Source organism: Cimex lectularius, unplaced genomic scaffold (genome assembly GCF_000648675.2).
Source record: "Cimex lectularius strain Harlan isolate CLEC.00 unplaced genomic scaffold, Clec_2.1 scaffold98, whole genome shotgun sequence".
NCBI lineage: Eukaryota > Metazoa > Arthropoda > Insecta > Hemiptera > Cimicidae > Cimex > Cimex lectularius.
In genome coordinates, this window is record NW_019392897.1 from 543,978 (window position 1) to 562,153 (window position 18,176).

At 36.2% G+C, this 18,176-nt stretch overlaps 1 protein-coding gene across 1 annotated transcript in view; it reads right to left on the reverse strand.

Annotated features, from left to right (window-relative positions):
- The window catches only part of LOC106664289 (chaoptin), a 382,618-nt gene that overhangs the window by 120,689 nt on the left and 243,753 nt on the right, over positions 1 to 18,176 (reverse strand). The window lies entirely within an intron of this gene.

The window sequence follows — 18,176 nt, forward strand, 5'->3', positions numbered from 1 at the left end:
ATTAGCATGCTTTTCTGACGCTACTCGACGAAAATGGTGTAATTGTATGAGCAAAACCCTGAAATAAATTATTAGTTGAATTTTATTAGAAAAACCGTGTAATAAATCGTTAGTTAAATTTATTATATCAAAAAATGATCTTCCGGTGTTTTGTTGTACTCTTTTTGATTTTCCACCAAACCATTAAAATTAATTTTTTTAAAATAAAAACTAATCATTTTTTGATCTCGGTTAATTTGGTTTATATTAAAATAAGTTTGTTGTGATTAATATAACAACAATAATACATGTAGTTTGAATAAAAGTATGAGTGTCCGGTTCTTTTGTCTTCGACTGTACTCGATGCGACTCGACGAAAATCTGGACCGTGGGGATCGCAGAACGTAGAGTAGGGTAGCGTTGCATAGCATCGGGCAGAGTTGCATGGGAGTAATACAACCTTATGGAAAATTGGACTGCGGATTTGCGTCGGGTAGCGTTGCATGGCGTTGCATCGGGTAAGTGTGTTCCCGGCTTATATGTGAAATGTCATTTAATGACAATTGAAAACGACCTTTCCGATTCATAGAACTATACTCGTAATGGGATGGCAGTACTGATTTTATTAATTCCAAAAAGAGGCAAACCATAACCTTCCGATACATCTTGTTTATCGGTTATACTTTTGGGCATATATATTTGATTAATACAATGAGGCATTATTTTATAATTTGACGACCTATTTTCCAGAGAGAATTTTTAATACAAACATTGGACATTTATCTGTTGTTTTATTTATCCCAGCAGGTCCTGAGCAGTATTATTGTTTCAGCAGCGCCCATCACCACAAATCCTAAGAAAGTGTCAATTGCTGAAGGTGATTTCTTCCCTTTCACACATGTTCAAACTATAAACCAGGAACCTAATAAGCTACACAATGAAGCCTGGAGAATCAAAATGATCGTTCCGTCGAGACCGTGTTTCACTTTTTGGCAGTGCTCGATTTTGGGTTAGATTCGGCTCTTACACCTTTGTTATTTTACTCTCCCAAGAAGTGATCTACTGTGGTTTTTGAAAACCCACTTCTTACATAAAACTGTAAAAGGTTGAACAAATCAACAGGAAACAGTAAGTGTTTAGGATATAACGAAAAAACTCGTTTACTACAGCATTGTTCTGGATACAAATGGTGGTTGCTTTGTCCGTCCAACAACGGACTGAGTAATCGAGCCTCGCACGTACTTTTTCTATTGACACCGTAACAATGGATTGTTGCGAGTCCAAAATAATGACCCGCACCACGATGAACGAAGACAAAAAATCGTTTGAATCCTTGCAGTAATAGGTGAAACCATTATACATTTAATTATTAAGTGTCAGCATGAATAGAAATTGCGTAATCGTTGATTTGAAAGTAGTTTTCAATGGGATTATAAACCTTGTACATTTACTAAATTTCCTTTTCCCTGTTACTCACTTAATCACATTCTCTTTCTCACCATTCACTCACTCACACACTCTTCCTCACTCTATCACCGGCTCAACTTTCTTGTCACGCTTTTACTCTTTTTTCAATCACTCCCTTACTTTTTGTCTCATGTGATAGCACCTTTTTTCAGCTAATTTGGGTCGCTTATTTTCAGGTATTTTTTTCTCGGGTAATACAATACAAAATAAAAGAACGGGCTATATAATAAATGTGCCGAAATTTGTAAGTATTCAAGTAGCATTACAAGAATGCCTGTGCTTTGTGAAATTCAGCCTACAATTGAAGAAACGAAACAATAAAGATTGTCTATGATTGAACGTAGGAAGAAAATTAAATAAGAATAAGAACATAAATACAGTTTTTCATTTATAGGCCTTCGACTCGATTAAAGAGACCTTTTATACAATATGTTGTTTTGGATTACATCATAAAAACATAGACTATTTATTGAAATTTGCGAGGGCCAAAATAGTTTAAAATTTTTTTTAAACAAAAACACGGTACGAAAAGGGAAAAGGCCAGACTGACAAGACTACAAGACAAAAGTAAGTTATCAGCGAGAGTGGAGACGGTTCAACCCCGCCCAGAGGAATATCGAGTACTCTGGTGGAATGAATGTAACCAGACTTCTATGTTTCTACCGAGTTGTTGTGTTTGTGTTAATTTATTGTTAGGGAAGGGGTTGCTTATAACCCCGCCCCGAGGAATATCAACTACTCTGGGGGAGTGAATGTGACATGACATCTATGTTTGTGGTGATGTATATATATGTATTTTATGTTTTGTTTCTATTCTGTATTTGACAACCTGAGGTACAGACGAGAGACTAGCATTCTAGGATATAAACGTAGTATATATTTGAAATCAGAGAGTCAGTAACCAGATCGAGGCGCTCAAATGGCTGCAGTTTAAAACAAACTACGCGCGAAAGAAGAGAAAAAGAATGAAAACACGCAGAGGGCCGGCGATGACCTCAGCTGTTTGTCGGCCCATAAACTTCCCACTTTATTATTACTTATTTAGAAATCGTGAGATGCGGTCTGGTGTGATGTAGGTTTCAGAAAAACATTTTCTTTATCGTGCAAACGTTTCGATCTTTATTGAGATCATCTTCAGGGCTCAAAGTGTTTGTCTTCTGTGTAATTGGGCCATTCTTGCGTGTCGTGTCGAGAGTGCCGACACGCAAGAATGGCACAATTACACAGAAGAAAAACACTTTGAGCCCTGAAGATGATCTCAATAAAGATCGAAACGTTGGCACGATAAAAAAAATGTTTTTCTGACACCTACGTCACACCAGACCGCATCTCACGATTTCGAAATAAATATCTATTAACGGTCACTAATCACCACACATTTATTATTATTTAACAAAAACAATGTTGATATTCGTTTTTTTATATCCAAATGCGACTTAGCAAAGTAGGTTAAAAATTTTACCAAGGAACAAGCTGATATTCCTTTTTGCACTCTCAAATACGACTATAAATTTTTAGAAAAATTGAAAAATATATTTTTTTACTCAAATTTTTCGCCTTTCAAATTCCTCCAATATTTTTTGATAATAATCGCAAAATTAATTATGACATAGAAACAACTTCATAGATATACTGGAAACTTTACTGGGAGCTTTACAATTTTACCACCTAGATGTGATGGCATTAATCTTGTCTCCGAAAATAAATAAGAGCTGGATAAAACAAAACGTTTGGATATGTATTATTGATTTTATTATTATTGATCACATTTGTAATGACATAACTTCTAAACGTTTATTGACATAGCCTGAAAGAAGAATAATTCAGCTTTCTAAGCGTTTTTTCCTTTCTGTTTTTTTTTTTTTTTTCAAAACTTATATGAGAATATTTTGCAACTGTTAAGAAAGGTACATAATTTTAGTAGCCTGGTTAGGTATAGTTATTGTGACATAAAAAGACAATTATTGTAAATAATTGTTACTAATTGCAAGGAGCTCGGCGTACGAAGTAGTAGGTCATAGCTACTCGGGCACAGGGCATTGCGCGAAGCAGAGGAGCTGGTTGGGAAGGAGGGGTCGAAAGAAAAAGAGGATTTGGTTGTGTTCAGTTTTGGTTTGGTAGGGAGTAAGTTGGATGTTAGAAGATAATTGTGAGTACTTATGAAAGTACGAGTCCGTACAATAAAAGGGTTTAACAAAGAGATGTCGTCTTTCCTATGTAAAACATATGTTTCCTTCATCCCCATCCTGGCGGTTACGTGCAAAATCCGCTTGCGGGTGACAGTAATTTGAAACAATTCCTGTGAATATTTAAGTGGTATTGTTCAGCATTGCAAGTCCTGAAGGGAATTGTTTTGGACAGGGAACATTTGGGTCCCTTGTATATAATACATCCATTTACTTTCATAATACTTATAATGGGTTTTACATACATATTATACATATAATATATTCTCCAACATATAACATATATATTTCAGATATATATTTGTATTATGATTTAATTGTAATATTACAAGTTAATTAACTTCAATATTAATTATAAATCCATATGTTTAGTGGCCTAATTGACAAAATTACTTCTTTCAATTAGTTATTCTTTTTACGTAAGGTCTTGGTTGAGATGAAAAAGTTAGTGTCACGATTCTCAACCAAACCTTACATAAAAAGAATAAGTAATTACAAATATTCAGGATTGTATTTATTAGCGTAAGTGTTAGTGTGAAGTTCAGGCAGAGGTCTGGGCCATTAATGTTTGCTGCAGAACACTCATGGAAAACAAGATTAAGGGAAAAGATATTAAAATTTTTTCCGACAGTCAGGCCAGTCTAAAATCATTACAAAAAGAACTATCAACATCTAGACTGGTAGAGGAAACCGTTGAACTCATTAATAGGACTATCACCAGNTATATATATATATATATATATATATATATATAGTGTGAAGTTCGTTTTCTACTTAGGGATACGTATTCTTATACACTACCATTAAGTTAGAGCTATGTCAAGTTACTAAGCAATGGGTTCGAGTCCCGCTCGTGACACTAACTTTTCATCTCAACTTTCTTACTTTCTTTTCATAACTTAGTTTACTGTAAAAAATATGTATAATGATAACTAACAATTAAATATCAATATTTTATACATATTGTGTAATTGAGTTCAGCAACTTCATTAAAAAAAAGGTTTTTTTATTACACTAACGTTTAAGTTTACTAGTAAAGATTATTTAAGAGTTGAAAATCGCAACAGTTCCAAAAGTGTCAGCTTACGTCGCTAACTCAATTCAGTTGGAGTCATAAAAAATACGTCTGCACAATACTCTCAAAGGTGTTAAACCCTTCTTGTGCTCGTGGAACCACTTACTTACTGCTTACTGTTTTTGTGCCTCTCTTACGCTTAATTTTCAAGTGGTGATTCCCTTATGTCGTGTCAGTGTTTGTTCAATTTTCTGAATCCGGGAATTTACCCTTCCATGTAGATTAAACGAAGCTGTGGACGACTGAGACTCACATCAGACTGACAATTGACAATTCTACTAACAATAGGGGTATTCACGATATTTGTAAGATGTTAACGCCCCATTCTTTTTTTAGCACGTTAAATATTAATTTTTCCGCAATGCGAAAAAATGGCGAGGTAGAACCAAAATTAAAGATATAACTGTACTTGAAGGCTTGTTGTTGTTTGTTTTGGTTTTCTTTTGTGTTAAATTGTAAGATGCCAGAAGGTAATAAAAAAGGAAAATTAATCAACTTTTTCATTCAAAATGCTATCTATCTACGTGACAAGTAATAATAAATGATACGCTTCAATTCGCTCCGACATACCTAGCTTGTATCTTAACGGTTAACAGCCTACACCATTATAGGATATGGGATGTATCTTTTATGAATGAGAGTATAAGGACAGGTCAGAAATTAACAACAGAAATGTATTGATCTTATTTAATTAATGCGTATTTAAGAATAAAAATAGTGTAAACAAAAATAGCTGTTAAATTCATGGCTGCCATGTTTGTTACCTGCGCCCTAACGGATAGCAATGTGATTATATTTTCGATTTAACATCTAACATTGGCCCTGGCCTGTTAGATCGAGCAATGTTAACTAGCCGATTCTTACAAGTCTACGTCATCATTTCTCTCGATCTAACACGACCTACCAGAGGTAACAGGGTTAACACAAAAATCGTGAATACCCCTATTAATTGCCTTTGTTGTTTACATTATGTCGCTGTTTGCCGAACTCACATTATTAGAGTAAATCAAATGGATCATCTCTCCAAATTAGATTGCAGTACCACTGTCACAAATAATTTGTTTAGAATTATTATGATGGTCGAAAATTTATATTGATTTTCTTTCTAGCCCTTGTCCCGAATTTAAATTAAAAGGTCAGGAGTAGGTACTCGGTCGTCCTTAAAACGTCCGCACCTGGCCGATTAGGTCTCACAGGACTTGACAGAGTTAACAGGGCTAACACAAGACCCCTATTGTCTTTTTTAAAACTTCTTAAAACTATTTCTATTAATTAATCCTTTTATGTAAGGTTTTGGTTGAAATTAAAAAGCTATTGCCACAAGCGGGATTCGAACCCAGACCTTCGGCTAAAACGTCGCTGCTCTACCACTTGATCTAACGTGACTTTGATCAACTCGGGCACCAACAAGTTTTCAATGAAGCATGAAAATTCGGTCTGATGAAAGTTAGGGGAGTTAACTTAGATTTAGGGAGATTTTGTATAGCGCTGAGTCATGTTTAACACAAAAACTAAAGTGGGGCGTTGGATGGTGTAAGAAGAAGATTGCGAGAAATAGTGTTATGCTAATGTATTTAGAAAAAGAGACAGAATTATTTTTAATTTAACTCCTTTTTAATGACGTTAAGCGTATCAATTCACACTTTTAACGAGGTTGGAGGTTGTGTAGGAAGTGCGAGGATACGCAGTTTATCCAGCAATATTAATACCTATTCATTATGAATTGGGTATTTCCTAATTGGATTATTTGATGAGAAAACTTTAATGGGATTTATACTGAGTTATTCCGGGAACATAAAAACATTCTCTAGCTCCCTCACTTTTCCTCACTCGAGGTGTGGCAAGGAAAACGCAGATAGTAACGTCTTTTTAATTAGTGTAATTTTGTTGCCACGGATTGCATATATATTCATATATATATATATATATATAACNAATATATATATATATATATGTAGGATGAGGGAGGAGTGTAGAGTAATTGAAATCACTTGCAACACAAAAATACGTTTTATTATTCAACAAAATACAAGAAAGGACAACACGATGTTAAGCCGACACGACACACTAGGCATTCGACACGTGAAGTAACCTCCCTCTGTCAGCTGTTCCTTTTGTTGAGTTATCCCGCAGGGGGATAAATTAATGGTTGGAAGCATCGATCCTACAACTCGGCCATCCTGAAAATGTCATTCGCCCTCGAATGACTAGGCTGCTGTATCGCGCTGATTGGGTCGTCCTCGTCATCTGTGCTGTGCCCGTCTCCCCGATTGACCAAAGTTTCATGTTGTCTGCACTGGAAGTGGTTTTCCCTGGTCCCCTTGTTCCGCTGATCCTCTCCAGCTCGTACCTGCCGTTTCCAATCTGCCGGACAACTTGATACGGTTCCAAAAACTTGGCCTTTATTTTGGACAACGGTGTAAACTGTGTGCGTTTTAATGCAACCCACTCTCCAACCTTTGCACACTCTCTCCGGCTTTCTCCTATATTATTGAACGTTTTTAACGGTTCCCGCTTGTAGTCGCTCTCCTCGCTGAAGCTTTCCTGCTTGGTCGCGTAGGGCGGGTGGTTCAGCTCCTCTTCTGAGAACATCTCTTCCTGTTTCACCTTTCCCTTCTTGGCTGGCTTGGATGTTATCGGTACAGTTTCTTTGTCTTTCTTCTTCTTCCTCCTGCGCTCCAGGAGTCGCCATTGGGTGGAAACTGGTGTTTTTCCTTCCCATTTCCGTCTCAGTTCGACAACACTCAAAAATTTAAAGTCTCGGCACGGCACAACGAGCACGTGTTTTCAACAATATCAACACTCCAACCTATCGCTACCGTAAAGCGGCCCCCAATTGTAGGATGAGGGAGGAGTGTAGAGTAATTGAAATCACTTGCAACACAAAAATAGGTTTTATTATTCAACAAAATACAAGAAAGGACAACACGATGTTAAGCCGACACGACACACTAGGCATTCGACACTTGAAGTAACCTCCCTCTCTCAGCTATTCCTTTTGTTGAGTTATCCCGCAGGGGGATAAATTAATAGTTGGAAGCATCGATCCTACATATATATATATATATATATATATATATACACAGGGAGACAACTAGGCCATGGGTTTGAACGTATGCACAGGCTATTAGCGTCATTTCAACAAAACCTTACATAAAAAGATGAATTAATTGAAATAAGTAATTTGGTCACTAGACCACTAAATATAATGAATAAATGTTACTGTTACAAATAATTATTGTTAATTTAATCTAAGCCTAACTAATACAAACAGATATATTTCATTTAGGGAGTTTCAACCTAACTCAAAAGAACAGCAAACTCAAAAGAAAATTAAGATGTGTTAATAACCAAATCCTCATTCATTAAGACCAATTATTAGAAATATTTAAAAAAGTGACTACACTTCGCAACCGCCTCAAAAGTCCCAAAAAAGCGTTTTATTGAATAGTGTGGTGTTTAGTGACCGTTAGTTAATGATTGATGATGAGATGCGGTCTGGTTAGACGTAGGCTTTAGAAAAACATTTTCTTTATCTTGCCAACGTTTCAATTTTTATTGAGATCATCTTCAGGGCTTTTTGTTGTCTGCATTTCAACAAAAAATTCTCTGATTAATAGCCGATGCAAGTTTCTTCTCATTGTTGGTCAGAATACTCTTCACTTGGTGTCTATATGTAGTTGAAATCTGTTCATAGAATCCCATGTTCTTCGTTCTTCTCTTGTAGAAATGTGTGGTGTTTAGTGACCATTAACCAATGATTATTTGGAGATCATTTTGGTTGAAATGCAGACAACACAAGACCCTGAAATGATCTTAAATAAAGACCGAAACGTTGGCAGGATAAAGAAAACGTTTTTAGAAAACCTATGTCACACTAGGCCGCATCTCACGATCTCCAAATAATCATTATTGAATAGGTTGAATTTTTGTTGTTCGTCAGGTTATTTGTTGCAGTATGATGTAAATAGCAGGCTTTTTTTCAGACCTTTGTCTCTATCGTTCGTAATTCAATACGTCCATTCGACTGACGACAGAAATACTGTACATCTCATTAAGAAAATTGCACTTAAAAATCCCATTTTTATGGTGATTTTTTAAATTTCAACACTTACGTCTTGGATATTAAGCAATAACCAACGTTTATGATTTTAAACCCTTTAATTTTGCTAATTTTTGTTAATGTTAAAAAAGCATTATGTGTTTTATATAAATGAAGAACCAAATCAATTCGTACCTGGCAGAGTTTTTATTTGTTTTGATTGATTTTTCTTTTCTTTTTTATTTAAATTTCTTTTGTGTGACTTTATGAGCATGGTATTAGATGTATATACACAATATCCAGGTCAAGGATAGACGGGGCAAGGTAAATTGACAGTGATAAATTGTACTTTATGAAGTGTTGAACCATTATCCTCCATCAAGCTCCCACCTCGGCCTACCATTTGCTCGGAAGGTGACAGTCGGCCGGACCATAAATAAAACCGTGAAAGTTAGAACGTTAGACTTGTGATTACGCACGAGCATGGCGATCTATTTTATTATTCTACGGTAAGACTTTGTCGTAAATCAAGATTTAAAAGGCATTGTTGTTTTATTTGAGGTACAAATATATTTAGTAGACCGTAAGTACATGTTAATTTTAAAAAGTGTCTTAAGGAATATGTATTTCCACAATACCATGTAGGGAATACTTAGAACATGATCAAGGAAAAAACGATAAATCCACATAGTATAAAACGGAAAATTAACGTGTTTTTTTTTGTCGCGTCTAGCACATTAGCCTGAATTCGAAAATTTCGATTAATCTTTTGGTAGGTGTATGGGTCAAAAATTCAAGAGGCGCCGGTGGAAATAGAACCCACGACCACGCGTTCAACACACTAACTACCCCAGCTACCGCGGTCCCCTAGAAATGTTATTGAAATTTACAAAACCCGCCTACAGCCAAACCTTGGAAGGGTTAAATTAACATTTTAGTTCCGGCATAGAGACAGCTAAAACGATGAATAAATTAAAGAAAAGCATGAGGAGCTGCTCTCGCAAATTAGTTCAAATCTAGTAGTGTTAGTATAGAAATATTAAACCTAGCCCTATATAACTTATAACCTTATATTGGGTCTCCCGAAAATAATACAGATTTATAGTTACAAAAAAAAAAGATTTTACAATACCCTCCATCAATATCAATACACTTCTTCCAACATGATGGCAACTTCTCTATGCCTTTTGAATAGAATTTTGGGTATTATTATTAAAAAATTCTGAAATGTATTTTATATCAACTTTTGATCAATAAATGTTTCATGTTGTAAAACTTTGTCCAGGAGTCTGGAAAAATGGAGAATAGGTAGAGTGAAGCATACCTCACAAATACGGCTGTGAAATATATGCATTTGCATATTTTTTCTGGTTAACTAAAACATCCAGTTTTAACAAACTGAATATGTTTTGAAGCCTTTGGGATCAATTTAAGCATATCTGTGCATATATTGCCATAAATGCATCTTTTTGCATAAGTGAGTCGTAATTACATATTTTTTTACATATCCGGCATATCGGTATTTGGCACGTCAAATTTAAATGTTTCTGAGCAGGCAAAAAGAAAAATTCTCCGAAAAAGAGCTATGGGCTCCCATTCTTCCGATTCCACATAATGAACGAGTTTTGTTGCAGAATGAATTTGTTCAGTTGCTGCTCCGCCGCTTTCCGCGAGCTTTCGGTCGCCTTTGCTTCTCTTGGAATAAATGGAGAAAGGAATAGTGTTTGTACCACTGTAAATGTTCTCTTGGAATAGTTTAATTGGATTCATGGAAATATTACGACCTCAGTTCTCTTCTTTCCCTACTTCTCAGTTGATCCAATACCCAGTCTCTCATGCGTTTTCCATCGTGAAAAATTATTTGTGCGTTGTGAACTGACTATTCCTAAAATACCGAAAGTCACCGCAAAGACGAAAGATCTTGTTAAAAAGTATGTGCGTTAGTTTTCAAGTTAGACTTTAAGGGCAATGCAGACGTTTTATACTGTGTTTGCTGTGATAAACCTGAATCAACAGCAACACGTTTTTTGGCAACACTGCACATAAGGACAGCAAAACACAAGGAAAACAAAGGCAGGAAGTCTAAGTTTCAACAAACCTATGTGACACTAGCTGCCACAGAGCTGGGTCTGGAAAGTCCGGTTTCGATACCGATTTATGTCGTGCTTTAGTTATAGCTGACACAGCCATTCATAAACTAAACCACTCTGAATTCATGGTTTTTTGGGGGGAAATACACAAATACACCATTCCCCACGAAAGTACCCTCAGGAAATCTCACCTGGATCTTACACAATGGAACACTACATAAAATCAGAGACTTCATCGAAAATAGACCGATCGGAGTCACAAGACGGTAAATTTAACTTCTGTTTTTATTGGATATAAATCACAACCCTACCCATAACCATGATCCAACAATTTTCATGTTGGCACTTGTGAGACATGGGGCCGAGCATTGTCGTGTAACAGAATCATCATTTTCCGATTGACCAAAAATAACGAAAAAATACGAATTTATGGTGTATTGATTTGATTTGAGAGTAATAAATTTCGGCATTGATTGTTTTGCCAGGATTCAAGAAGCTGAAATAAATCTGCCCAAATGAAGCTGACCTAGAGTGGCCATCAACTTTTATTGATAAGTTGGGGTTTTTTGAAAGTGTGGTCCTGTTTCTCCTTTGTCGATCCTCTGTCCAGAACGTCTGCCATTATCGTTGAAAATCCAATTTTAATCACGAGTAACAATTCTGTCTAGAAAACGTTGGTTCTTTTTGGTAAAGAAGTCTTGAGAAACTTTATAACGATGATTTTGGAGGTCGTTTATTGCATGAGGAACCAAACTTTCGAGCGTTTTCATCTTTCCAATTGGCTTAACGTGGTCAGCGACGGTTGATTTGCTAACTGAAAGATTTTGTGGAAATTTATGAATAGTTGTTCTGGGATTTTCTTCAACCAAAGCTCGCAGTCAATTATCAACTAAGGAAGAAATCCTTTTACGATCTCTTAAAGTCTCTCTTTCGATTTTTTAAAACTTTCTCTGCACGGTGCTCTCTTACACACATGAGTGGGCTCACGTAAAGACTTCATTAATGCTTTTGGCCGTGGGGCATGGTTCCGACGGAGTTTGAACTCAAAACGAAATTACGCAAACATCATGCATTGATAACTTAGCAAAGACAAATTATTCGAAAGTAAACAAAGTGTGACGAGACCAAAATAAAAAATAATCAAAACAAAACGGTACACTCTTTATTGATAAAAAATAAAAAATTGAATTGAACGAAAAATAAACTCTTTGATGTATGTGTCCAGCATAGAACAATAAAAATTAAAATTTACTTACAAAAAAAAATCTTTTGAGAGGAATAAGAGGAAGGAAGATTCGTTTGAACACGCTCAGCCAATATCCGAACAACATCTTTCCTGTCTTTCCTCAATCTTAGGGTCTCCCCTCTCGAATGTATTATCGTCACAAAATCATCCCCTCTTAAAAAAGAAAAAAAAACTTTTTAACAATATAATGATATTATAAATATGTTTAACATAGTCCTCCTCTGATGCTTTGCGACCTCAAGGATTGTATCAGGATGTGTCTTCAGCCGTGTCGGATATAGATGTCATCTAGGGTAGCTTCTTGAATTTCTTGAACTTATCCTTCCTGCATATTGAATTCTAACATCCGTCAAGGGTCGTGTGAATCGATGTCCTTTCCTTGATGACCCTGGACTGTTTCCCCTTCAGCTGAGTCCAGTCTCTCTCGGTACTTCCAGAGGTAGATACATGGCTCTTCATGGTGATGCGATTTCTTGATGTCCGGATTGCTTCCTCTCTACAATAGATGCGACACACGAATACTTCGGACCTTCTCTAGAGGAGGCTAGATGGAAGCAGAAGCTATGTTGTAGGATGGCTCGTGTGCATGAAAGGAATCAAGGATTACTTGGGCAAATGGAAAAAAGAGTCAAGGATAATTATCCTGATAATAGTAACTAATATAATTTCAAATGACAAGAGTGTACCAGTTTTTTTAAAATTTCTACTAAATTATAAATAAAAAACCGAACAGTTTATTTTTTTGAGCTGCGTTATATGGGCACGAACCTTGACCTTAGGGACTTCCATTTTTTCTAAAAGGTAACTAACTCCCGAAGGCTCATCAATAACGCTGAATGGATCATCATATCTTGGCATTAGTTTCCCAGTACGGTCATGCACCTTTGCCGATAAATAATGAGATCTAATCAGAACTGTATCTCCTTTTCCAACACTACGTTCCATCGCTTAGCATTGTATGAACTGGACATTGCCTCTTTTGCTTTCATCAAATTGTTATATGTCTGATACCAAAAGCTATCCATTTCTTCTTTTGTCCAGGCTGTTCATAACATCCATCGGAACCTTTAAATTGAAAGGGTGATATAGGTCCCTTCCCAGAAAAACTTGCGCAGGGGTGAACTTAGTCGCTTCATGTTCAGCATCATTTAACGTCAGAACTATGAATGGTAAAAAATTTTCCCATTTCTTCTGCTCCGAAGAGTGGTAGATGGCTATGGCTGTTTTTAGCGATGATATGGACCGTTCTACATTATTACTTTGCGGATAATATGGTATGTTTAAGTGATATGCAATCCCCATTTTAAAACAGAATGAACTACGCTCCTAAACGCAGGGCCATTGTCAGACACGATAATTTTGCATAACCCATGTTGAGCAAAAATATGTTTCTTTAAGCACTGAATTACCGTTTTATCAGTAGAGTTACGTATAGGGATCGCCCAAAGAAATTTAGAGAAGGCGTCAAAGGCCAAAAATACATATTTGTTTCCTCCTTGTGATGTGGGGAGCGGGCCCAAGAAATCAATGTAAAGTTTTACCATCGGGTGTTCTACTCTCGTTGATGCCAGCTCTCCTGTATTACCAGTTCTATCGGGCTTAAACCGTGCACAAGAAATACAATTTGCAACGCGAATCCGGATGTCTGTGCGCATTTTGGGTAAATGAAAGCCCTCTTGATTTGGTTGTATGATTTTTTAATCCCAGATGCGCGCCCATAGGAGAGGAATGGTAGTGCTAACACACCAGCTACCGCAATCGAAGATGCATCCGTTATTGCAATGAAATCTTTATTAAAATCCGGCATCGTTAAGGTTTGTGAGCTAGTAATTATTGATTTTATTTCTTGAAATGCTGTTTGACATTCTTTGGTCCAGACAAGTTTCGAATTGTTCTTTTTTAAGAGTATTTAAAGGTGCGGCGCTAGTGGACAAATGAGGTAAGAATTTATTAAAATACCCTACTGCACCCAGAAAGCTAGCTAGACTGTTCAAATTTTTCAGAACAGGAATTTCTCTAATCGCTCTTATACGTTCCGAATCGATTTTTATTTCATTATGTCTAATTAAGTGACCCATAAACTTAATCTCCGTTGTGACCAATTGGATTTTCTCGGGGTTTACGGTAAGTCCAGCTTCGCCTAATTTGTCTAAAACATGGGATGTGATCGTCTAAATTCTTTGAATAAATTAGAAAGTCATCAATGAATGACCATAAAAATTTATGCTTCACGTTTCCAAACAACTTATCTATTAATATACCAAGGACTGACGATCCGATGGAAAGACCAAACGGCACATATTTATATTGATAGGTGGCCCATGGTGTGACAAATACCGTGTATTTTTTGCTGTCTAGATGAAGAGGTATTTGGTGAAAACTTTTGTTAAGATCCAGAATGGAAAAGTATTTAGCGTCTCATAATTGATCTACCGCATTTTTTATAGAGGGTAATGGTCAGTGAACATGCTCAATAATCTTATTTATTTCTTTGTAATTGACACACAAACGGTATTATCGGTGTCAGGCCTTTTCTTTACCAAAATTGCCGGTGAAGCAAACGGTGATTCCGTCGCTTGTTCAATTTTTCCTTTATTCAGGAGTTCCTGAACTGCTATCCGCATTTTTTCCATCTGAATAGGATTTTATGAATATGGCTGAGCTCTGATGATTTTATCTTTTTTTATATTTAACTTTACGGTCATTAGATTTGTCTGGCCATTGCGGGTCGTCAGTACGTTTGGGTATTTGTTCTTGAATTAATTGAACCAAGAACAATTCTTTGAAGAAAAAAATAGCTAAATTGAGAGATGTTGCAGATGATCGTCGAAATTCAATTTTTATACATCGGTCTTCCCTCAACCACGCACAATTCTCACTCGGTGATATAACTAGCTTTGCTAATTTCAAAAAATCTAAACCTAACACGAGGGGCACAGGTAATTCTTTTAAGATTAAAGCCTCAATCTCACCTTCCCAATTTCCAATAGCGATTCTTAACACTGTGACCTTCGGTTGGCACAATATTTTGTGAGTTAATTGCCACCAAATCCGATTGGACTCTCGAAGTGTAGGCCTTAATTTGAATATCCATGCTCTCTAAATATTTCAGTGAAATGCATGAAAGTACACTTCCCGTGTGTAACAGCGCATAAATATCTTTTTTAAAAGTTTTCACCAAAATTTCGCAACATTCAAAAGGGATGCCGGGGCTAAATCCCGCGTATATTAGTTTTTTGAAAAAGAGGCATTTTGATTTTGTTCAAACGTAGACGCTTGGGCGTGCTGTTTAACCTCCTCGGAATAACATACGGATGAAATGGAACATTTTGTTGCATAGGATCAATCATTGGCCGTTCACGCATAAAAAATATCGGCTGTTTGGGAACTCACAGTGGTTCCTATCTTCTTTTCGAAAAGGCCGGAATTTGTTTTGACTGAAATAATTGTTCCTTCGTCTACTTTGTTCGCGGCGTGAATCATTCGTCGAATTCCTGGGGCCTGTGTTCCATCTGTTTATATTATTGTCAGATCGGTAATATCCTCTGATATAGGGGCGATTACCATTTCTTTGTTTTTGTAAAAAATTATGGTAATAAGGAACAAAGAGCGGTAACATTTGTGAAGACCAAAATGGAAATCCTGGAGGAAAAACATTAGGGTAAGCCGGAAAATTATTGTAAGGTACAGATTCGAGTTGATTGACAAAAGTTGATTATTTTTCTGTATCGGCTTGGCTCTATTTGTATATTGAGGTTCGGAAGACGGTCTAATCTCCTCACCGTTTTCGTTGCGGGCCTGTGATGCGTAAATACTTTCGGGTGTATTTTTTTCTCTTTGTTTCAAATATTTTATGCCCAGAGCCATTAATTTTTTGGGTCTGATACATTCTGCCAACGTTGAATTCGATGAATATGAATCCGATGTCGAGTAAAAATCGTCTTTGTTTCGGCGCGTTTTTTTAAATGTATTTTTAGAGGAGTAAAGAAAAAGCGAGGACAGTGTGCGTCGAGACGGATATCCCTACGGCCTGGCCGGATCAAAGAAAATCAACGAAGGCGATCGCGGACAAACTCAACTTCAGAGAAGGTGCTCCACATTCCTAGAAGCGGGGATTTTCAAGCGCCTGGAAAAGAAGAATATCTGGACACTGGTTCCCAGGAAAGTTTAGTTTTAAGGAATGTTTATTTAGATTTTATGATTTAGGTTCCTTTAGTGTGTAAGTTTATTAAAATGTTACCCGTAGAGAATTAAGATTAGTCTATGTTTAATATTTTAGTTTCCGTTGGAATAAATGTGTTTTTTTTGTTTCCTTATGTAAATATTGTTTTTTTTTTAAATTAATTTTACTGTTATTGAATTTTCTTTGTTTTATTTTATTTTATTTTTCTTTATTTACGGTTCGCTGTTTCCGTGTATATAAACAGCGTGGCGCCCATTTGTTAAAAATTTAATATTAAGTACATCATTGTTAATTCATTAAGTAACCCCGCCCGTCTCCACGGAGCGAAGCCGGCAAATTCTCGGCGTAAGATTTTGGCGCCACTTAAATTTTTATCATTATTATTATTAATATTCTTATCTATATGGCTATGTCGGTTGGCATATATCTCTTCCATTCTAGTTACTTCGGCATATAAATACATTTACAAAATTTTCGATCCCTGAAGGCATGAGAGCCAAAAATCTCAGGTGTATTTTCTGTTTAATTATTTCCACCTGATCTTCTTCACTTACATCCCTTGGCAATGTACACTTTGGCTGTCAAAATTGAATTGGCCACGAAATCCTTTAAATTTTCTCTATATTATTGCACTCTAAACAAACATTTAATCTTCAATGCAAATAGTTGGGTGAAAATTAACGTATTCATTTAGCAAAATGTTCCGCAACTTATCGAAGTTAATTTTTTTATGTTGAGCAGCATTAAAAATTATATTCGAAGTCGATAAGTTGTCAGCTATATGAAACAACATCGATTTAAGCCAGTATTTGTGCCTTTTTACAAGAGGATAGAATTCTTTTATAAATTGGAAGGTGCTTTCCCCATCACGCAAGGTAAATTTCGGCAATTTATCCAATTTCCTTCGGATGTGGCCCGACAATTTTTCAGTGGCGACGGGAAGATATTCCGACACCACTTCCCGATTACTCTCTGATTCGGAACTTGAACTATATTCAGGGCAATAAGTGGAAGTTTTGTTTGCTACATTTAACATCTGCGCGTACAAACTTTTATCTTTTTGTCTGTCCACCTGCACCGAAATTGCTGAATCCGATTCCGAACTTGAATCATCGCTTTCCGAACGCTCGTTTCTTTTCGGGTTTGGAGTTGAAATAGTTTCCATTACAACTTTCGGATTTTCAATTTTGGGCTGATTCTTTCCCTGTTTCGTCACTTTCTTCTTTACCGTATTTTCGAATTGGCTTTCAAATGCCTATATTAAGTGTGTAGAGATTGGTGACCGTTAATCGATAGTAATTCAGATATCCGCATCTCACGATATCTGAATTACTGCCTATATTAAGGTTTTCACCTGCTTGGAATGAAATTTCGTTTTTTGGCAGGCATTCGCTACAATATTCTTCATGAGGTTCATAAATTGGTCATTCTCCATAACCATTTCACATAAAGGGATCAGGTCGGATCCGGCCATCTCATTTATTTTTAATTTTTGCGTCTTTGGGGTGTTTTGTTTCATTTGCGACAACATTTCGGATGCAACCGAAATCAGATTTTCCTCACCATTCCCCATATCTGATCGAGAAATGTTAATCTTCTATAATATTATAAGAAAATAACACCTAATATTTGTCTGTAAATTATAACAGATCTCGCCGGTGCCTCCAATTTTTGTGAGACCAAAATAAAACGGTACACTCTTTATTGATAAAAAATAAAAATTTGAATTGAACGAAAAAAAATCTTTGACGTATGTGTCCAGAATAGAACAATAAAAATAAAAATTTACTTAAAAAAAAAAATCTTTTGAGAGGAATAAGAGTAATGAAGATTCGTTTGAACACGCTCAGACAATATCAGAACAACAACAACAACATCTTTCCTGTCTTTCCTCAACCTTAGGGTCTC